Source organism: Pongo abelii, chromosome 18 (genome assembly GCF_028885655.2).
Source record: "Pongo abelii isolate AG06213 chromosome 18, NHGRI_mPonAbe1-v2.0_pri, whole genome shotgun sequence".
Taxonomy (NCBI): Eukaryota; Metazoa; Chordata; class Mammalia; order Primates; family Hominidae; genus Pongo; species Pongo abelii.
In genome coordinates, this window is record NC_072003.2 from 20,862,097 (window position 1) to 20,885,797 (window position 23,701).

The 23,701-nt window shown below is 42.4% G+C and overlaps 1 long non-coding RNA gene across 1 annotated transcript in view; it reads right to left on the minus strand.

Annotated features, from left to right (window-relative positions):
* Window positions 1-200: 200 nt before the first annotated feature.
* Window positions 201-23,701, minus strand: part of LOC129050928 (uncharacterized) — a 29,543-nt gene continuing 6,042 nt past the window's right edge. The window contains exon 3 of the long non-coding RNA XR_008514836.2: window positions 201-1,107. This is a non-coding gene — a long non-coding RNA (uncharacterized LOC129050928). The remainder of the gene's footprint in view (window positions 1,108-23,701) is intronic.

The window sequence follows — 23,701 nt, forward strand, 5'->3', positions numbered from 1 at the left end:
TGGTTTTGGAGTGGGGAATAGTTTGTTCCCCCATAATCTCCATTAGCAAATCTCCCATCCCTTGATATAGACAACTGATGTTTTCTCATTCTTAGGTTAGGAAATGTCCCTTTAGCCCAAACCTCCCTTCCAACTCAACTCCTAAGTTCATCTTTTTTAGAGATTCTGAAATTAGGTAACAAAAATACAAAAGCTAAAAATTGTATCATAATTAGGAGAAACTGTTCAGGAGGGTAAAATATATAACCAAAGAGAATGAGGGAATAAAACAGATGATAGTAAAATAGTGAAAATTCAACAAGGAATTGATATACAAAATCTGTGAACATTCTATCAAATGTGATGAAGGAAGAGAATCTGAAAACACTTTATAATTTTGCAAAACCATGCGAGACTCAAATGAACAAGAGATGATATGGAGTCACAAGAGCTAGGTGTGTGTCCTGCCTTCATCCTGCCATAGTTTGATCTCTAACTTCTGTGAATTTAATTAAATACTTGTTTCTAGCAACCAAACAGCACTTAGCTCTACAGTATATGGTATCAGTGTGTAGGTGTGTGTATACAACATGTACAAGGAAATACTGTGACCTTTTATGCTGTGTTGGTATTTCTAACCAGGCAATAGGTGGAACATTTTGAACATGTTTTTGAACATGTTTATCTGTCTGAATACTCCAAAACAACACATTTGCTTTGTGCTCTAAATATAGCAACATCCACTTCCTTCTCCACATGTTTGCTAAGGCAAAATATTTTGTCTGTAAAGATATGCCATTTCCAATGTTTTGAACACTTCCTTTGGTTTCAACAGTTTGGCAACAGTGTTTTTAAGGATTTAATGTAGGTATCACTCAGGATAAGGTTGTTGAGGGTAGGACAACAAACACACCTAATGTCACTCATTTAAAACAACAAATTTCAGCCATCCTTGTGAGATTAAAAAAATAAAAATAAAACAAAAGTTTATGTCTTGCTCGAGGTTCATCCTATAGTTTGGTCGGGGAGGCTGAAGTAATCAACACATATGACTGGATGTCACAGTAACCAGGCAGGCAGATGAGCAATTCAAAAGTGTGGTCTCAGAAGGGAACTCACTTCCAGTACCTGAAAGGTTAGAAAGGGCAGGGTGAGGGGAGAAAGACACAGGGACCGTGTCTAAATGGTAACCTTACCAGTAACTAGATTCTCTCAAATTACAGTAAGCAAGGATGAACTTGGAAATATTTATTTTATGTGTAATTCTAAAGTCCAAACTCAAGGTGAAAGAAATATCACTTTCTTTATGAAACCAGCCCAATTATCCCATAGAACTGATATTTATGGTTCTTAAAATAAAGTAATTGACATTCCCAGTCTTAAAACTTGAGAAATTTCCATTTACCTTATCTGAGTTCCTTTCTCGGGAAACTGACCATGAGGTAGTATCAAGAAACTGAAACTTACCAGGTCACTGCAGTGAGACACCAGACCCCTCATCTGTCATGATTGCCTAACCAACCAACTGCTATCAATTCCTCCCTAATTCATATTTTCCCACACTAGTTCCTGTTGACTATGACTCTTCCTTACCCTCCCCCAGTTCCTATTTTCCCACATGTAGTTACATTTATTCCCTACTGTATAAACCCCAAATTTTAGTCAGATGGGGTGATGGATTTGGGATTTGTCTCCTGTCTCCTGGGTGACATCACCCATATTAAAAAATCTTCCTTTGTAATGCTTATTGTCTCTATGATTGGCTTTCTGTGCAGCAAACAACTGGATCTTGGGCAAATCCCTGGTGTTTGATAACATAATTCTGGTGCTATGACTCAGATTGCATTAGTCAAAGTCCCTCTGGCTTTGAGCCATCATCCCTATGAACTTCCATGAAGTTTAGCCTCAGTTACTCTGTCAGATGCAGAGTAAATAGAGTTTCATGTCACAGTAAGCAATAGAAAGTGTCTACCCAAACCTCAGTCCACTTGGCTGTCACCAGTGTATACTCTGCTTCACTCTACATGGTGACTTCAATCCAAGTGGTTCTGCAGTGTATAGGTCATGCTTGGGGCCTGGAGATCCTTGGCAGACCCAGGTCCCCCAGTCTTCCTGGGAGCGGCTTTCCCTTGAGATCTTGCCACCTTCCAGGAGCATTCCCACAGAGCAAGGCTCAGTCTCCATCACTCTCTGAACATACAGACTCCTTTCCCTCTCAGTCTCAAGGAACCTCTACTCCTCCCTCTCTGCTCCTACAAAGTCCCTCTTCCCTCTGAGATGGCTAGCATCAATGGACTGAGATTTCTACCAAAGATAGGAAACCCCATCATCTTTAGACTGCTTCTGTTTATGACAGCTAAAAATACTGAACAACGAGATGAAAGAGCAAGACACAAGTATATTGGGAGGAAAGCACTTCAAAAGGAGGAAACAGAAGGACAGACACCCTGAGGTGGGGGTAGAGGCCAGTGTGCCTTCAATGGTGTGAGTAAAGAAAGGATTGGTAGAAGACAAGAACCAATTAGTGACTGAGTCCAAACCATGCAAAAAAGAGATAATCCCAAAAATAATGACTACCATTTATACAGTGCTTACTAACTACATGTTGGGACCATTCTAACTTCTCATAACAACTCTATAGGATGGCAGTAATATTCTCTCCATTTCACAGATGAGAAAATTGAGAATCAGAATGGTATGATCAATTGCTTGAACAAGTGGCAAAATCAGGACTCACACTCAGGCAGATGACTCCAGAATCTGAACGCTTAAATACTGCACCACACTGCCCATCTTTTTTGCCCAGGCAAAAAGTCAGAAAAATGCAGAGAGAATCAAGAGTGAGAAGATAAGCCACAGAATGAGAGAAAAGATTTGCAAAAGACGTATCTCATAAAGGTCTACCATCTAAAATATGCAAAGAATCCTTAAAACTCAAAAATAAGACAACAAACAACCCAATTTAAAATGGGCAAAAGACCTGAACAGGCACCTCACAAAGATATACAGATAGCAAATAAGCATAAGAAAAGATGCTCACCATCATATGTTATTAGGAAGCTGCAAATTCAGACAACCATGACACATCACTACACACCTATTAGAATGGCCAAAATCCAAAACACTGAAAACACCAAATGCTGGTGAGGATGTGGAGCAACAGGAATTTTCATTCATTGCTGATGGGAATGCAAAATGGTACAGGCACTTTGGAAGGCACTTTGGAGGTTTCTTACAAAACTAAACATACCCTTACAATATGATCCAGAAATTGCACTCTTTGGTATATTTACTCAAATGGATTGAAAACTTAACATCCACACAAAAACCCACACAGAGATGTTTATAGCCTCTTCCTTCATAATTGCCAAAACTTGGAAGCAACCAAGACGCCCTTCAGTAGGTGAATGGATAATCTATGTACATCCAGAGAATTCAATGTTATGCAGTATTAAAAAGAAATGAGCTATCAAGTCATAAAAAGCATGGAGGAATGTTAAATGCATATTACTAAGCAAAACAAGCCAACCTGAAAAGGCTGTGTTCTATATGACTCCAGCTCTATGACATTCTGGAAAAATCAAAATGATGGAGACAGTAAAAGGATCAGGGATTGCCAGAGGTTGAGGGGAGGGAGGGAGAGAGGAGCAGTTGGATCCCAGAGGATTTTTAGGACAGTGAAACTACTCTGTATGTTGTTATAATGGTAGATACATGTCATTAAGCATTTGTCAAAACCCATTGAATGAACAACAGCAAGAATGAACCCTAATGTAAACTTGGTCTTTGGATGATAATGATGTGTCAATGTAGATTTATCAATTATAACAAATGTACCATTCTGTGGGGATGTTGATAATGAGGGAGGCTATGCATGTGAGGAAGCAGGGGGTATGTGAGAAGTTCTGCTGCAAACCTAAAGGTGCCTTAAAAAATAAAGTATGTTTAAAACAATAATAACAATTTAAAAGAGGAGATAAGGAAGAACCTGGCTGCCTGGTGGCAGGAGAAAAAGGTAAAATATGAGGAGAGAGATGTTGATTTATTTTTTTAAAATCTTTCTACATAAGGGTGCATGCATTTATTTATCAAATATTTATTGTGTGCCGTGCTGGGTACTACTTATTATTATTTTTTTTTTGAGACAGAGTCTCACTCTGTTGCCCAGGCTGGAGTACAGTGGTGTGATCTTGGCTCACTGCAACCTCCACCTCCAGGGTTCAAGCGATTCTCCTGCCTCAGCCTCCCAAGTAGCTGGGATTACAGGCATGTGCCACCATGCCTGGCTAATTTTTGTATTTTTAGTAGAGACAGGGTTTCGCCATGTTGCCAGGCTAGTCATGAACTCCTGACCTTGTGATCTGCCTCCCTCAGCCTCCCAAAGTGCTGGGATTACAGGCATGAGCCACCATGCCCAGCCAAGTGCTGGGTACTATAATCAATAATGGTGATAAATTAGGAAAGAAAACAGACAAGATTCCTACTAGAATGAACATATATCCCACTCCCTTTGAGCAATGTCTCATTCAAAACTTTCAGAGGAGAATGTAATGGGTCTAATTAATCATAGTCCTATGTAGAGATGGACTCTTACATGAGGCTACTTCATTGGCTACTTTTAGCTCAAGTGCCAGTCCCTGTCGAGTCAGCTATGGCCAGATGGAAGGTTCACATAACACCAAATATGAAACAAATATGAGGTTCACATGAAACCTCAACAGGAGGGTCCGGGGGGACACGTGGACAGAGAGGCACTTCAAGTCTTGGAGATGCCACTCCTGGAACATTGTAATCTTAAAATTCAGTCTCAGTTTAAAATAATCAACAGTTACTCTACTCAGATTCCTAAAGGAGCTATTTGACAGGAGCTCAAGGAGAAACATTAAATTTGAGGAGGAAAAAACCCCAGACAAAGAAACCTATAGTTACACAGAATTGGAACAACCAACCCCGCAATTAGATTCAAGTTTCCTTACATCCAAGAGAAGGCTCTGGTAGCACTGGTTATGAGAGAGGCAATTCGGCCCAATTTCCAGCTTTCAGTACCATCTGCTGCCTTTGTGTGAAGTATTGTGATTTTGTACAAGTGAAAAGTATAAACAGACCTCTAAAAAGGTTCCATTAATAAAGGAAATCAAAAGGCAAAGGAAATTTGTATCTGATTCCCTGGTTCTGATTTACTGGGCATCAGTGAACAAACAAGGCTCTTTGATGATGAGCGGAGGGTGATACTTTGAAATTGCTTTGCCCCTCTGCCCCATCAGATCCCAAAAGGACTGTTTCTGGACAGGGGATTTGAGTGGCTCATGTTTCTGGCTGAATGATAATATTCTTCTTACTTTTTGGCTAGTGGAATTGGGTTTGGTTTGACTAGCTAAGACCCCAAACAGTTTGTGTCACTAACAGTTTCTCAGCATAACTGGAATTCTTCCCTTCCATCTGTTGCTGGTTGAATATTTTATTATTTTCCATGATGTCATTATTTTTGCTGCTGTTGATTTGGCATAAACTAACACCATTCCCTCCACACCACGTGTGGCTTATGCAACACACTAAAAACACAGCTTGGAGAGCTTGACTGATGGACATGCCTGAGTGTGAACCACTAAGTCTGCTTTTCAGCAGTGGCTTCATGGCACATCCTCTCCTTGTGCCTCCCCTTCCTAAATGTAATGCAGGGCCTTCTGAGCTTTGAGCACAAGGCAGAAAAATCCACAGGTCCAATGATCCTTTTTGTAAATTTCTCATGAGCTTTGAGACATGAGAAGCTATACTGGTCTATGTTGGCTTGAGTCTTCATGGGAGAAGAGAAATTGGCACTTGGCTGAGAGGTTCTGGGCACAAGAAGAACTGCTTTGGGAGCCTGGCACCCAAGTTCAATGTACGCAAGGCAGAGGGACTTCCTTGCCATTGCAGCAGAGGAGCACAATGGCAGCACAATGCAGGGACCATGGCACATTTGTAAAAGAGCCCATGCACCCATCAGAGTGGCAGGGAATCAGGGTTGTTATGGAAGACTGCAGCGGAAGTACAGCAAAGAGTTGTCATCCTCAAGTGGTTTGCAGGAGACACATTTCAAAAACAAACAAAAAAGACTTGAGTGAAAAAAACCTAAGAGTTAGCACACATTCTAGCACACATGAGACATCTCTGCAGGACTCCTGAAAACACTGGGGTCCACCAGGAAGAGGCAAAAGCTGTAAGCCTCTATGGTCTGAACATTTGTCTCAAAATGACCTCATTTATACCAAGAAGCTGGTGAGATCTGGGATATTTGGCATACCTAAAGGGATTTGGGTTACTCCCAGTAAATAATCAATATTTGTTACAAAGAATAGGGGTAAGAAAATAATACAGAAGACAAAACCTGTTTCATTATATCACTATTCTTCCAAGATCCAGCCCTACTAAGGTGCCCTGGGTCCTCCTAACCCTGTGTTTCTATTTTACAACAAAAATTGTCTTCTGTCCAGAAAGGAGTGTGAAAATCCAATCATAAACATTTGCCAACTCAGTGCTGAAAAGTTACCTGCTCCAAGTATAGAATTTCTGGCACAATCTTGGAAGAAGAAGGCTGGAAAACTTGACTTCGAGACCTCATATCAGGCTGCCTCAGCAAAATTAAGCAGACTCTGAATTATCCAACCTGCTTTTAGCATCCTCCAGCTAATCCCAGCCTGGGCCCTGGGACTCCTGGGTTTAATGAAGCAAGTCCTATGGCTGACAGTCTTGCTATGGGCCACAACTGGGTCCCTGAATGCCAGCACTGTCCTGGAATATGTGAAGGACTCTGTTTCAGGAGGACTGGGAACAGCAGAAGTATGCATTACTGTTGACAACCCCAATGCAATGTACAAAGTTTTGACATTAATGAAACTAAATTCTTCAGGATAAGAAAATCAGCCAGATGCCAACTAGTAGGTGGGAAACATAAGTTCTCACCACCCCAGAAGCATTAAATTAAGGTTGAGAGGCTGAACTTGGAATGCCAGCCAAGGCACCATCCTAGGAGGCTGAATTTGGAAATCAATTAAGGGGAAGGAAAGGATGGGAGCCCAGCCATATCCTTGCTGCAGCAGGGAGAGAGCAGGGTTTGACTGACGGTGCTATATTGAGCCCCCGTAGCATATGTGTGTCTCCATGTCTGTTTTCACTTCATGGAGGAAAATTGCTAGAGAGGAAAAAAAGTCCTAGACTAAGCAGAAAAAAAACTGTAACTGTTCACAAGAAAACTTCAGAGGGTTTGGGAAGCATGAATGGCAGTCTGGCCGACAGCAGAAGGATTGCTCTTGTTCAGGAGGGGCTGTGACTATGTATTGATCCACCTACACTCTTGGGACATTTCGTTGGTGTCTAATACTTTGAGATCGGGTGACATAACAAGAGGAATTCCTTGTAGAGCAGAGAGGAAATGGTTATGCTATTTGGAGATCAGCTTCAGAACCTTTTCATATCTGTGCTCCTAACAACTGGGCTAGCAGGCCTTAAATAAGAAAAATTTGGAGTACAGGAATTCTCTCCTGGACTCTGGGAAGCTGACAATGCGTCATGGCTATGGTCAAGAATCCAGGGTGCTCAAAGGCTTTGCTGTGCCGCCACCCCATCTGAGCAAAGCCTCGGGCCATTCCTGCACACGGTTTCCATGTTCCATGTCACAGGACCTGAAACCAGTGTTGCATCTGATTGCACCAGGAATTAGCAACAGAGGCAAATACAGACATCCATTGGATGGAGCAGGGGAGACCAAGAGCCATGGAGGTGGTCCCGTGGGCTGCTGTATTCTGAAAAGGGATTATTCCATCAGCAGAGGATGTTGTGGGGTACCACCCAGACCTCCCCTCAGGACTGAGGCTCACATTCCCCTAGCTGGTGGGAGTGCTGGTAGCCAACAGATGTCAGCTCAGTCCATCTCTGAAAATCACCCTCAGTGAAAGAAAGCCACCTCACCTGCAGTCATACCCCCCACTAAGGGCAGCTCATATCCAATAACAGACCAGTGTTAGAAATATTAAGACCTGACCGTCTTGCTTGAAGGGGATAAATCTGAACACCATCCCAGCTCCAAAGCATCCCCATGGTGTTGGCTGAGGCCTCTGCTGAGACTGCATCAAAGTCCAACATCTCTTCCACCCAGTCCCATTGTCGGCACTCCACCCATAATGCTGATCCCAAAAGCTCTCCCTCAAAAAAGTCGCTGCAGGCAAATCTATACCTGAGAGCCTGTTTCCAGGAAGCCCAACCTAAGATGCCATTCAATCTGATCTTTTCTCCTAGGAAGTTTGACTTGATGAAGATATTCGGTTGGTGCAAAATTAATCGTGGTTTCTGCCATTACTTTTAATGAGAGAGAGAGAACGTTGGAAGTAGTGAGGCACTCAGAGAAACCGGGAAACAGAAGGCCACAACACAACAGAAGACACAAGGAAACAGAAGCTGTGAATATGCAGGAACCAATATCTGGAGGTAAAGGGAGGTCAGTGCAGCAAGTAGGCAAAGCTGCATTATGAAAATAGCATGACTAGATGAGACTGTATTAACCATACTCCACAGAGAGCGGCAATTGGAGGTTTAAAAAAATTTTTCAAACCTCAGCAGACCCACACACAAAATTTTTTTAACCTCCAATTATGGTAAGATACCGGTAACATAAAATTTACTACTGCAACAATTTTTAAATGTGTAGTTCTGTTGGAGCTTTTGCTCTCTTTACTTCATGAGCCACAATAAACCGGTGCCTGAAGCACCTGGAGGGAGTACCTATTTCTGAAAGTCCCCAAGCCAATGCATAGGGGATAAGAGCAGGCACACTGAAGTTAAGCAGACCTACTAAGGTCTAATTCCCTACTGGGTTTAAATCCTCATTCTACACCTTTCTACCCACGTGACTTTGGGCAAGTGATTAGAACTGACAAGCCTCACTATTCATAATAGCAAAGACATGGAATTGACCTAAGTGCCCATCAGTGACAGACTGGATAAAGAAAATGTGGTACCCATACACCATGGAATACTATGCAGCCATAAAAAACAACGGTATCATGTCCTTTGCAGGGACACGGATGCAGCTGGAGGCAGTTATCCTTAGGAAACTAAGGAACAGAAAACCAAATCCTGCATATTCTTACTTATCAAGTGGCAGCTCAATTATGAGAACACATAGACACACAGAGGGAAATCACACACACTGGGGCCTTTTGGAGGATGAGGAATGGGGGGAGGGAGAGGATCAGGAAAAATAACTAATGGGTACTAGGCTTAATACCTGGATGGTGAATAACCAGTACAAGAAACACCCATGACACAAGTTCACCTATGTAACAAACCTGCACTTGTACTCCTGAACTTAAAAATAAAAGTTAAAAGACAAACAAAAGAACCAGCCAGGTGTGGTAGCTCACACATGTAAACATAGCCCTTTGGGAGGCTGCGGCAGGAGGATTGCTTGAGGCCAAGAGCTCAAGACCAACCTGGCAAACACAGTAAGAGTCCATATCTAATTTTAAAAAATAATAAAATTATTGTATTAAAAAAATTGACAAGCCCCGATGTCTTCATCTGTATAATGGTGGTGGGAGGCGGGGGCAGGATGGCACAGTGACTAAGAAACACAGCCAGACAGGTCAGACTCTGGTATATACAGAAATAGAATCCTGGGCAAGTTTCTTCACCTCCCTGAGCCTGTTAGATCACCTGCAAAAGTGGAAGATAATAGAACCTTCCTCATAGCATTATACAGGGATAAATGAGATCATCCTTACAACATTCCTAACATGGTAGCTACTGTATTTTCAGTAGTTTCAACTCTGGTTAAAATGCCCAGAGTGGTATTAGGAAATTGGCTTTGGTTTTTTAAATTGTTTCTTTAGTGGAAAGGAATAAGGTCAAGACTTACATCCCTAGGGACAGCACAGAATCCTCTTGCCGCTTCCAGAAAAAAGACACCGCCCTCCATGTATGAAAAAGCCATGGTACAAATCAAGCTCTGTCCTCCCACTGTCCCTCCTGTTCAGCTGCAGTGGCTGGAAGCCAAGTCCAGGATTTAGATGGAAGCTTCCGCCTGAGCTTCCCGGCAGGGACTCCTCATGGTCCCAGATTTTGGAGCAATAGATAAGGCTCAGAGGCAACAGACCTGGTAGGGGCGGCCGTCTGGCAGAGCGGTGGGGCGGTGGGGACTAATGGGCCACCGTGGGGGTCTGAGTCTGTATTTCTGCCCCTGTCATAACAAACAGAGCCACAAATGCCAGGAAAAGTCTTCTGTGTGTCCTAGTCCTCCTCCCTTCCACCTGCCCCAATGGTCTTTCTCCTAATTTTTTTTTCTTCTTCACCAGCCCTTTGCAGTTCTACTCCCCATATCACTGGCCACATCACCTGCCAGTCTCTCCTGCACCCCATACCCCTGTAGCAGTCATTCTGTCTCTCCCCTTTCTCTCTCCCCTCTTCCTCTCTCTCTCTCCTCTTCTCTACCTCCTCCCTCTCCCCTTCTTACTTCTCTTGCTTCTCTCTTCATCTCTCTCTCCTTTCTCTCCTTCTCTTCCTCTATGCCCCTTTCTCTCCCTCTCCCTACCCCTCTCTCTCCCTCTTTCTCTCCCCTTCTCTCTGTTTCTCTTCCTCCCTTTCTCTCTCCCTCTCTACCCCCTCTCCTCCTCCTCTCTCCCTTCCTCTCTTTCTCTCCCTCCCTCTCTCTACCCCTCCATCTTTTTTTTTTTTTTGAGACAGAGTCTCACTCTGTTGCCCAGGCTGGAGTGCAGTGTCATGATCTCGGCTCACCACATCTGCCTCCTAGGTTCAAGCGATTCTCCTGCCTCAGCCTCCCAAGTAGCTGAGACTACAGGTGTGTGCCACCATGCCCAGCTAATTTTTGTATTTTTAGTAGAGATGGGGTTTCCCTATGTTGGCAAGGCTGGTCTCGAACTCCTGACCTCATGATCTACCCGCCTCATCCTCCTAAAGTGCTGGGATTACAGGCGTGAGCCACCGTGCCCGGCCAACACGTCTCGCACTCTTACTGTTCCTGTTTCTTTCACTCTGCCTTTCTTTGCTTTTCCCTGTCATCCTCGCTGGTGTTTTTCTGTTGTTCCTTCTCCATCTCTCTTGAGCTCCATCTGACTATCTTTCTTAACTCTGCATCTCTGGGTCTTTCTGCCTCTGGTTCTGTTGCTCAGTTCTCTATGTAGCTCTTTGTCTCTTTGGCTTTACCTCTTGGTCTTTCTCTCCATTTGCCTCTGTGTGTCTCTCTTTCAGGTCAGGAAAGAGGACAGGTGAGTGCTCTGGTCTGGTACATCCCAATATGCTTCTGAGTCTTTCACCACATCTGGGGCTGACTCAGCTACCTGGCACCTGGGCCTGCTGGAGTGCTCAGTGAGGGAAAAGCCACCTGAAGATCTGCCTGCTGAGTGGGCTCAACCCCTAGGCCAGTCTGTCCCAAACAGTGGCCACTTCCCTCTGCCGTCATTGTCAGAATGGACAGCATAAGAGTTTGAGAGGTGGCCAAGCCCTCAGTCTACCCACCCCAGCCAGGTGAGCAAAAGAGGGAGACAGAGCCCTGCAGCATTGGGATCCTACTGGGGCTTTGCAGTTTGCCATTCTCCATGAGCTGGGCTGCTGCTTCTTGACTGGCAGTGAGAGGTGCAGGAAAAAGGAACTTAATTTACACAGAGACCTAGGAATCAGGAGTCAGGCTACTTCACCAACCCGCTTGCTGCATGACCTCATGAAAGTCTCTTGCCTTCTCCGGTTCTCAATCTCTTGTCTGTGAAATGAGGCTCTCTAGCCTTATCGCTAGCAAATATTTAAGAACATGGATCTGGGACAGTCACCCCCAGGTCCCTCCAGGGCAGACAATGAACCAGGACACTTCTGTACAGCCTCGTCAGCTATTAACATGTTGAAAGAATTCTACCGGTTAGAGTTATTTCCCTGAACTCCCAGAGTCACTCCCATCACTCTGGCCCTTCCTTCTAATCCCTATGGATTAGCAACTAACTCTTAATATCTGGCATAGCCAAGGGTGTCCTAGACCTTTCATTGTCATTGCTTCTCAGGTTGTTAAAATAAAATAAGACTGAGTTTCACTCTGTCACCCAGACTGGAGTGCAGTGGTGCAATCTCGGCTCACTGCAACCTCCACCTCCTGGGTTCAAGCAATTCTCCTGCCTCAGCCTCCCAAGGAGCTGGAATCACAGGCATGCACCACTATGTCCCCCTAATTTTTGTATTTTTGTAGAGATGGGGTTTCACCATGTTGGCCAGACTGGTCTCGAACTCCTTGCCTCAAGAGATCCACCTGCCTCAGCCTCCCAAAATGCTGGGATTACAGGCATGACCCACCATGCCTGGTCTAAAAAAAATGTTTTTTTAGTATCATCCCTGTTTCTACCACTCTATACCTTCAGGATAACAACAGATTTGATCTCTTAGTATTGCTGTCATATTAAATGAAGTGATACATATAAAGCCTTTAGCACAGTGCTGGGTACACAGCAAGTACTAAGTAAGCGGCAGCTAATATTATTAGGAGACAAATAAAGAAAGATTGTCCAGCATAATAGAAGTGATCATGATTTGAAAAAGTAATGACAACAAGTACTTCCAGTAATGCTAATACTTAGTGGGTCCTTGCTCTGTGCCAGGTGCTATTCTAAGTACTTCAAATGTAGTAACTCTTTTAATCTTCATATCAAACCTTGAAGTAGATGCTATTATTATGCCTATTTTACTCAAAAGCGAGAGAACAATTCTGAAGAGATGAGACCCCAGAAGAGAAGTGGACTGTGACCCTAAACAGTATAGGTCAGTGCAACATCCTGGAATTTGACTAGTTGTTATGGAATGAATTGTGTCTAACCCTCAAAAGATTCATATGTTGAATTCTTAATCCTTAGTACCTCAGAATGTAACCATATTTAGAGATAGGCTCTTTACAGGGTTATTTTTATGAGGTCATTAGGATGGGCCCTAATCCGATATGACTAGTGTTCTTTTGCTTGTTTGTTTGTTGTTGTTGTTGTTGTTGATTTTGAGACAGAGTCTTGCCCTGTTGCCCAGGCTGGAGTTCAGTGGCACAATCTCGGGTCACTGCAACCTCTGCATCCCAGGCTCAAGCAATTCTCCTGCCTCAGCCTCCCAAGTAGCTGGGATTATAGGCACACACCACTATGCCTCGCTAATTTTTGTATTTTTCTTTTTTTAATAGAGACAGGGTTTCACCATGTTGGCCAGGTGGCCTTAAATCCCTGACCTCAAGTGATCCGCCTGCCTCAGCCTCCCAAAGTGCTGGGATTACAGGCATGAGCCACCGCACCTGGCCGACTGGTGTCTTGATAACAAGAGGAAATTTGGACACAAACAAACACAGAGAGATGATGACGTGAAGACATGGGGGAAGACAGCCACCTACAAGTCAAAGAGGGAAGCTGGGAACAGACCTTTCCCTCGTGGGCCTCAGAAGGAACCAACCCTGCTGATGCCTTGACCTTGGCCTTCTGGCCTCCAAAATTGTGAAGAAATAACTTTATTTGGCTTACCCAAGGTTGTGGTACTAGGATACTAACATGCCAGCCAAAAGCACGTCTTCTCCATCTCCAAGGAACAGGAAGAAAGAGGAAAGAATCTTTGTCTTCTTTCTCTAAGGTACCAACCCCTGGTATGCTCTTTGGCCTCTTCAGTTTGGCACTGAGACCCTTCACCGTAGCCCGTAAACCACCCAAGCAGAAAGACCTTCTGGCACAGTCTAGCATTGTAAATTTTGACCATGAATATTACTTCCACCTGTAGCCACTTTGTTTAAGTCTGTTAGCATTTAGTATGTAGAATACTCAAGCCTGTATTTCATCAACAAGTATTTATAGAACTGCTACCCTGGCCCAGGCACTGCATTTTAAGGAAAAGTGTATGCTTAGCTTCATTTAACAGCCTACAGTAGACATTACCAATGTTCACTGATATCAAATTCTTTTTTTTTTTTTTGAGACAGGATCTTGCTCTGTCATCCAGGCTGGAATGCAGGGGTATGATATGATCATAGCTCATTGCAGCCTCAAACTTCTGGGCTCAAGCGATCCTCCCACCTCAACCTCCAGAGTAGCTAGAACTACAAGGACATGTCACCATGCCCAGCCTTTTTTTTTTTTGGAGAGACAGGGTCTTGCTTTGTCACTCAGGCTGGTCTTGAACTCCTGGGCTCAACTGATTTCCCACCTTGGCCTCCCAAAGCACTGGGATTACAGGCATAAGCCACTGTGCCTGGCCCCTCTCCTTTTAGACACACAGGAGACTAGCCTGACTTGTATCTAGAAGAGGTCATATGACTAATTCTGACCAATGGGCTTTGAGTAGAAATGACCTGTATCACTTCCAAATTCAAGCACTTAATTGCTGATGGGAGACCCTTCAGGCCCACTTAGCTTATTAGGAGAGTCATAGGGCCACCATGAACCTGACTTTCATCAGATTGCCACATGAGCAAGAAATAAACATTTTAAATTACTAAAATCAGCTGTGGTTTGATTCAGGAGCATAACTTACTCTGAAAAGTCAGCATCTTAATGATGACAGCAACGTATAAATATTTTATTTCTTACATGACATGTGGTTTGATTGTTGAGGGTGTTTGGGATTTTGTTGTTTGGATTTTTTTTTTTTTTTTTTTGCAGTTTTTCTTTGGGGGAGATTACATTTACTCAATTGTTACCATGTACCAGCCACTGTACTTTATATTCATGGTCTCAGTGAATCCCCTATGGGAAAGAATTTTTCCATTTATTCATTCATTCCGTAAATATTCATTGAGTGCCAACCAGGAGCTAGGCACTGAGAATAAATGGGGAAGGAGATAGATATGGTTGTCCCTAACCTCATGGAGCTTACAGTGCAGTGTGATACAGGGAGTTGGGGAAGATGTAATCAAATAATCTAATTAAAAAGTGTACCCATGCAAGCTGTAAGCGGGTCTCTGGGAGAATAAACACAGTCCTGTGAGCATGCATAACAAGAGAGTCCAACCTGGGCTGAGGTTGAGGGTGACATATTAAGGAAAGCATCCCAGAATAAAGGTCTGAAGAATGAAGTAGGATAAGCCTAGGCTAATAGCATTGTTATTCCCTTTACTGTTGAGAAAACTAATTTCCCTACAATGCAGTCTATAACAAGCAGAGCTAGGGTTTAAACCAAGGTCTGTCTAAATCCAAAGTCAATTCCCTAAACCACTGTACTATAGATGTATCTTTGTACTCAGAGGTAACTGAATTGTTCAGTATTTAAGATAATTATTCAGATATACAAGCACTACCCTTATCAGAGGATACTTTAGTCTCAGTATTTTAAGTATATCTGGAATTGTTGGGTTTGAGGTGTCTTCTAAATTGCCCAGCCACATGAGTATGTAGATATATTTTCAATGTTTGAATAAACATATTTGGGGTGGAGTCAAATATGCCATTGCCTAAGTCATTTTAAAAGACATAGAGCCAGGTGTGGTAGCTCACACCTTTAATCCCAGAACTTTGGGAGGATAAGGCAGCCTAATCGCTTGAGCCCAACAGTTTGAGACCAGTCTGGGCAACTCAGTAGGTCCCCATCTCTATAAAAAATACAAAAATTAGCCGGGTGTGGTGGCACGCACCTGTAGTCCCAGTTACTCAGGAGGCTGAGGTGGGAGAATCTCTTGAGCCCAGGAGGTCAAGGCTGCAGTGAGCTGTGATCACACCACTGCATCCCAGCTGGGGCAACATTGCGAGACCCTGTCTAAAAAAAAAAAAAAAAAAAAAAAAATTAAAAAAAGACAGAAAATGTAAATAACTGAAAGTAGCATCAGCTAAACCAGCAATAAAAACAGCAATTAGAATCAATTTTCAAGCCACAATCAAAAAGCTCCGCTCCACATCCCACATATCTCTTCAAAACAGATGATAAGTTAATTCCTAGCTCCTTTCAATTCATATTGTGTGTTCTCCAAAGGAATTCTACAGGACAACATATAAGTACAGATAATTGCACCATGCTTATGAAGCATTTTGGAAGTTAAAAATTGCGGTTGGAGGAACAGTTCAGTTGCTAGTAAAGATACGAAGGCAGAAGTTGTAAAATGGAAGAAAACGATGAAAACTGGAAATTAAGATTCTCCCCGTTGCCAATCCCAGCTTTTTTAGACTCTGATTAAGCTAGTAGACACTTTCATTGAATTCCTATTAAAAAAAAAAAAAAAAAGAGGAAGCACAAAGTCAAAAACCTTGAGCATAAATGTTTATCAGTTAGGGGTCTTTGGTTGCAGTTAACAGCAACTGACTAAAACAGAAAAGGAATTTATTAAAAGGAGCTCATTAGTGGGAAGACTGAAGAACTAGAATTTAAACAGACAGATGCTCCTGGTAGAAGACACTGTTCAATATTATCACCTAAGTTCTCCCCCATCCCTCACCAACTGGATTGAATCATCAGCCATGGAATCTTGTAATTGTATCCTTCTTTGCAGAATTCCATATCCTAGATCACATGCCTGTCCCTGGTCTAGTCCAGAAGGTTGATAGGAACCATGGATTATTAACCCACTAAGACTGCATTTTAGGGAGAGATAATTCCCCTAAAAGGCAGACTGGGTTTCTTAGGAAGGGGGAATAGAAAACAGGCAGCTGAGAGTGAGAGTGAGAGTGAGAGTGAGGGGAAGGGGGAAGGGGAAAGGGGGAAGGGGAAAGGGGGAAGGGGGAAGGGGGAAGGGCAAGGGAAGATAAATGCCTCTACTTCCATCTGCTACTACATTTTACACCTGATGAAATGGAGACTCAGAAGTTCAGCAGGTCTCCTGCAGAGCCAGAATTCAACTCCAGGTAAATACAGAGCACTTCCCACTACTCCGCACTGACACTCATACAATATGCTCCTAGAAAACTATTGCGCTCTCTCTTTCTCTAAAACTCAAATGTAAATACAGGCTATCTGTTTTATTAACTATGCTAAGTGGCAGAAACACAGCAGGAGGCAAGGTATTCATAGGCTTCCCCACAGAGCTCACAGTGTGACATTTTGGCCAGGAAGCCTCTTATAGGAAACACACAAGACCTCTCCAACATATGGATGGCATGAGGAGGTTATAAGGTGGAGCCTTCCCTCTGCTATGTCCACATCATCCATGACCCTCTCCCAAACTAACCATCTCAGTCAAACTAAGCTCATATGAAATCATTCCACATTGTACCCGTAATCATTCTGTCTTCCCTTTCCCACCAGCTTGTGTCATGAATTCCACCTGTCCTCTGCATTGCACAGCATGACCTCTTATATATCTGGAACACAGAAGCACCTCATATGAGTAAGGAAAGCAAGCACCTTGTATTCCATAAGGGATGGGGGGCATGGTGAATTGGTCTTGCCTTTCAGGAAGGCAATTTGCAAACTTGTATCAAGAATGTTAATGTTCACATCCTCTTGCCCCACCATTCCAATTCCAAAAATCTGTCCTAAGGAAACAATGAATTATGTCAATGCTCAAAGCAGCATTATTTATGAAACTACAAATCAGCAACACCCTAAACATAGAAGTATGTAAGGAAATCATAACTGTCGCTAACATGGAGACTTACAGGTATTGTGCTGATCCTATTTGTGATGACCAGGAAAATGCACCACATAGACTTCCAGCTACAGAGTGTAATTGACCAAAATCCCAAGAGCTTCCTGAAAATCTATTATTGCATTTGCACAGAGGCCATGCTTTCCACAAACTGCATCCAACTAACATCTGAGAACGGCAGGAATACCAAGACAAGCCCCTTTCCTGGGAGGTGAGAGACTCCTGTAACAGCCACCTTTGGTTCAAGAACTCCCTGATGGTCTTGTGAACCTTCCTTACACAGCATGACAATCTAGGACACTTCCACCCAACCTTTGTCCCTCTCTCCTTCACTTGGGGGTCAGACTTGCACTGTGGTCTGATGTCTCCTCCAACCTTCTCTAGCTCCCTCACCATTTTCTTTCAAAGTCATTTTCCATAAAGAATTCCTTGCATATTTGACCTTGTCTTGGTGTCTGCTTCTCAGAGGACTGGGACTAACACAAGTGAGGCCAGAAGTGGTGCAAGAAAACAAGCGGTAACATGGGAATTTAAGACTGGCTCACACTGCCCAGCAGGTGAAGAAGATGGTGTCCCAACTGGTAGATGGAACATGGTTAGTCCTTGACCAAAGGTGGTGTCTGGGTTGCTAAAAATTTCGCTGGGACATAGAAGAATATCCCAGTGGGAGAAAATGCTGTATCAAATGTAGTGATATAAGCAATTGGAAAATATGGAGCCAACCATGATTCAAAGTCAGGAGAGTTGGCTGGTTACTACCTAGTGGTATTGACGCCCTGCAGAAAGATACTGATTGACTGAAGGCTATTATCAAACAATTAATAGTAAAGTGAGGCCCAGAGAGCCTCTGCGGTAGCTAGCAAAAAAAAAAAAAAAAGAAAGAAAGAAAAAGAAAAAAAAACTGTGTTCTCTAATGGAAGTGCAGAGTGAGCTGAAAGGCAGACTGATGACCTGATTGTTATAGTTGCAGCACTTCAGAGATGTTTGAGTGCTCAACCAAGGTAGGCCTGTTATTTAAAGGTCATGGTTCTAGTGGGAAAAACTTGAGATTTTAAAATATGAGACAGAGACGTCTGGATGGATGCTGCTGAGAATACAGATTCTGCAACACTTCCCTGCCTGCTCTGCCTCCAGACTCTCTGGGTTTGCACAGGTAGCTGGCTCTTCCTTCGTAGGAGCTCCACTGTGCTGAAGGATGCTTTAGAAGCCTCTGCCTGGCAAGGCAAAAGTGAACCCCTTCAAAAGCCTCCCTTACCTTCTCTCCTGGATACCAGGCCAGTAACCAGGGCTAAATCCCAGGAAAACCTGGTTGGAGACATGCTGGCCTGGTAAAAGAGAAAAGAGTCTATACATCTAAAGAATATAAAGAGTTATATAGCATGTGTAGGGCCATGCTGCTTCCCCAAGATTGCCCCCAGTCAATGTCCAAGCATGGCAGGGATCCTGAGACAGACTGGTTTCCTAGAAGACATTTAATTCCTGTGATTAATAAGAATATAGAGATTGAGATGCAGATATAGATAGAGATGGAGATGGAGAGAAATAATGTAAATTCAACCTTCTGTATAATTTACACTTATATGCACACATACAAAAAAGTACAGGAATCCAAAAGAAATTACTGAAAATCCACAAAAGACATTTTTAAGAATGTTAGATTTTATTCATAATAGCTAAAAACTGAAAACAACTCAACATTCATCAATGGATAAGTAACAGTATAAAAGATAATGAAATACTATACAGCAATGAAAAAGACTATAGCTATATGCAACAAGCTAGGTGAATCTTACAAATACAATGTTGAGTGAGAGAAGCCAGACCTACAGAGGATATTCTGTAGGAGTCCACTTATATTAAGTTCAAAAATCATCAAATCTATTGTGAGAAGAACCAGAATAATAGTACCTTGTACTATGAGGGAGGCAGGGAGGTGAGTATTGACTAGAAAAGAGCAGGAAGGAAGGAAATTTACTGGAAATGTTCATTATCTTCATCTACGTGGTGGTTACATGGAGATATAGATAGAAATTCATTTTAAGTTGGATACTTGAAATTTGTGTACTTTATCACATTATTATACTTCAGAAGTTTAAAATGAAATAAAAAGAAGAAAATACACCAAAATGTTAACTGGCTATCTCTTGTTGATGGAATTATGGAGAACTTAAATTTCTTCATTGCAATTTTCTGCATTTTCCTAGTTTTCTGCAAAGAGGATATTTATCAGAAAGCAGAAACAATAAAAGTTACTCTTTAGAAGGAACATACATCATGAAATGATGTGCAAACTTCACTTGCTGTCAGCCGCCAGGTACTTTGCATGCAAAGCCAGTACCATAAAACGTCTGGGCCACAGAAATATTACTCTATGTCCTGGTTTTGACCACTTCATCACAATCCTAAAGCAATAACAGCATTGACAATATCATTGAGTAACTCTCCCTACGGTCATATTCTCTAGAAATTAAAACTTGAGTCTGTAATTTGGAATCCAAAAGCCATGGTACTTTAAGTATTTAGCCCTACTCTATATTGTTTCTTGAAAATTCCCAACAATGTCTCAAATCAAACCACAATTATAGACCTGTAAATGTAAAGCCATTATTATGTCTGGGCAAATGCCTTGATTCCACTTGCATTTTAATAGTTGTTTTCTGATATTGAAGTTACTAATGCTTTTGTCACTCCTTAATGACTATTCTTAGCAAACAAATTTTGTGCCTTACAATTAGTGATTTTCTTCATAATTATGGCTTTTTACAATTTTCACGAGATGACAAAAAATTCATCTTTTGCCCAAGAACTAGCTTATTAGTTAATGAAAATGTCTCTAATAGCAGCCTTTTAGATACCCTGCCAGAATCAAAAGCAGCATTCAGAGAAGAGAGAGGTTGCTTTCATATTAACATTCAAAATTAATTTCTGGGTAGGGGTTGGAAATGAGACGTAGGAGGCATAATTTCTTCCAAAGAGATTAAAATATCTATTCTTTCTGAAGTCCATGGAACTTGTTAAATCAATCAATGAATCAATCAATCTCTCTCTCTCTTACTCTCTCTCTCTGTTTTTCCTTGTTGTCTGTCTTTTCCTTTGCCTCTGCTCTGTACCCATCCCCTGGGATTTAAACCAAAGAATAAGAAAGGACTAATCTCTGGAGTTAGTATCTCGTGATTTCAATATTTCTGTTAAATCAACCCTCAGGGTACCTAAATCTTCACCTAGAGTTCGACTATTTAAGTTCACTTCTACTCTCCACCACTCCTCCCCCAAACTGTCCTCCCAAGTGTATTTGGTAAGCTACTTTCGCTGGCAAGGACACGCTGACCTAAGACAACTCTCCTACCTGTTCTTTGATTTTTGAACCATAAATACGGCATGCTGGGAACAGAATCTAATATCATCCCGCAAACAAGTGTCCCTATTTTCTCTGGCAGATGCAGTCTGGTTCACTTGGCTGGGTTTGTTAATAATATGAAAGGAAAGTGAACTTTATCAAAAAGTAGTAACTCATTTTTCTCATCCAGTAAAACCCATAAAAGATTTAGGCACAGCCCAAACAATTTACATCTTAAATATTCATGCCCCAGTCCCAGCCCCAAAATGACTTTTAAATTGTGTCTGGGGAATTTGTTGTGAGCTAACTGCCATGGCCCACTTTGGAGGGCTTCAAAGACTAGGAGAGAGAGAGACAGAGGAATATTCAGACCTGTTTTCCATTTCAGAGATTTACGAGGTAGCAAATGAAATTCGCTCCTGCTCTCAGATGATCCCCTGGGAAAAGATACATTCTCTGAATCTAGTAAATAAGGAGCTCAATATCAGCAAAGACTATGGTGGATGAAATTAATGTTCAAATCATCCTGGAGTTTCTCAGACAGGTTCTTTTGAGGCCAAGTTTCTCAATCTCAGTACTATCGGCATTTGGGGCTGCATAATTCTTTATTGTAGGGGACTATTCTGTGCACTGTAGGATGTTTAGCAGCATCCCTGACCTCTACAAACTAGATGCCAGGAGTACCTTCTCCCTAGCTGCGACAACCAAAAATGTCTCCAGAAATTGCCATGTGCCCCCTTGGTGGCGAGGGACAGGGGTGAGGAATTTCTTTGGTTGAGAACAAATATTTCAAAGGCAAATAAGTCTTATCCCTGTTTCATCCTAAACTTTAATGAGTTTATCTATTTTTTTTTTTTTTTGCTTTTGGACTTATTGACAAATAACATGCACACAGAAAAGTGCATGAATTATAAGTACACAGCTCAAGGAATTGTAATCTGGATATTCTTATACTACCAGAACCCAACTCAAGAAACAGAACATCGCCAGCTCTCCAGACACCCACTGTGAACCTCCTTCCCTCCTTCCACCTATGGGCACAGGTGAGAGGTTGGAGTGGGTGAGTGCAGATGCCAGAATGTGGGGAGATGAGATTATGGGAGTCAGTGTGAATTCCCTTCTGGTTCCTTTATTTCTCTGAAAGAGCAAAGAAACATGGTCATCAGCTGAGAGTAAGAATGGGAATGAGATGGGGTTTGAGAAGAAAAGAGACATGTAAAATAGGTGTTGAAGAAAGTGAGAGATGCTATAGAAAACTTTATGGAGATTCCTTCTCCCTCAAAAAATTTGAGCTACCATACAATCCAGCAATCCCACTATTGAGTATTTATCCAAAAGAATTGAAATCAGGATCTCAAAGAGATATGAACACTCCAATGTATACTGCAGCCCTATTCGCAATAGCCAAGATGTGGAGACAACCTAAATGTCCCCTGATGTATGAATGGATAAAGAAAATGTGGTATATACATACACTTAAAAAACAAAAACAAACGGCCAGGCACGGTGGCTCACGCTTGTAACCCCAGCATCTTGGGAGGCCGAGGTGGGTGGATCACAAGGTCAGGAGATCGAGACCATCCTGGCTAGCACAGTGAAACCCCATCTCTACTAAAAATATAAAAAATTAGCTGGGCATAGTGGTGGGCGCCTGTAGTCCCAGCCACTCAGGAGGCTGAGGCAGGAGAATGGCGTGCCCGGGAGGTGGAGGTTGCAGTGAGCTGAGATCGCGCCACTGCACTCCAGCCTGGGTGACAGAGCGAGACTCCATCTCAAAAATTAAATACATACATACATACATACATACATACATACAAGGAAATTCTGCAATATCCAATGTGGATGAATCATAAGGATATTTTGCTTAGTGAAATAAGCCAGTCACAAAAAGACAAATATTGCATGACTGTAGTTGCAGATATATCATATTGTTTATGGCAGGAAATTAGAGTAGTCAAATGTATAGAGACATTAAATAGAATGGTAGTTGCCAGGGGCTGGAGGAAGGGGGAAAGAGGAAGCTGCTAACCAATAAATTCTCAATCATGCAGGACAAATATGTTCTAGAGATCTGCTGAACATTGTGCCAATCATTAACAATGCTGTATTGTACATCTAGACATTTCCTAAGAGGGTAGATCTCGTGTTAAACATTCTCACCACAATAAAATAAATTTTTAAAGAAATGAAAAAGGAAGATGCAGAATAAATGGGCTAGGAAAGTGCAGTGTGATCTCCTGGCAGTGTTAAGGGCTCATTTGAGGCTCCTAGCAAGGTCAGAGTAGTTTTGTATGTTTCTCCAGCCATGTTCAGTTTCTCAAGGGCAGGTACAGAGTAGGCAGAGAGTTGAATTTAACCGGGATTGTGACCATGCCAAGCAAACAATGCAAGAGAGGGACACAGGAATCACGAGTGTGGACAAAGGGATGGTGATAGTAATTGGCAATGGCTTAGAATCGGGAAAGGTGGTGAGAGAAGACATCAAGGGGGTGGATACAGGAGATCAATGGTTTAGAGCGCCACATAAGTAATCACAGGTGGAAAGAAGAGCATAAAGCTTTAACTCTTTGGCTCCACCACTTCCAAGCTGCAGGGCTTTGGGCAAGCTATTAAACCTCCCTAATCCCTCACTTATTAAAGCACCATCATAAAAGAACCTGCCTCCTAGAGTGATTTGGTAAGGACCAAATGAGATCACATTGTTCAGATGCTTAGAACAGTAGTTCTCCAAGCATGGTGCCTGGACCACCAGCATCAGCATCACCCCAAAATATGTTAGAAAGACACATCCTCAGGCTCTTCCCCAGACATATTGTAAATCA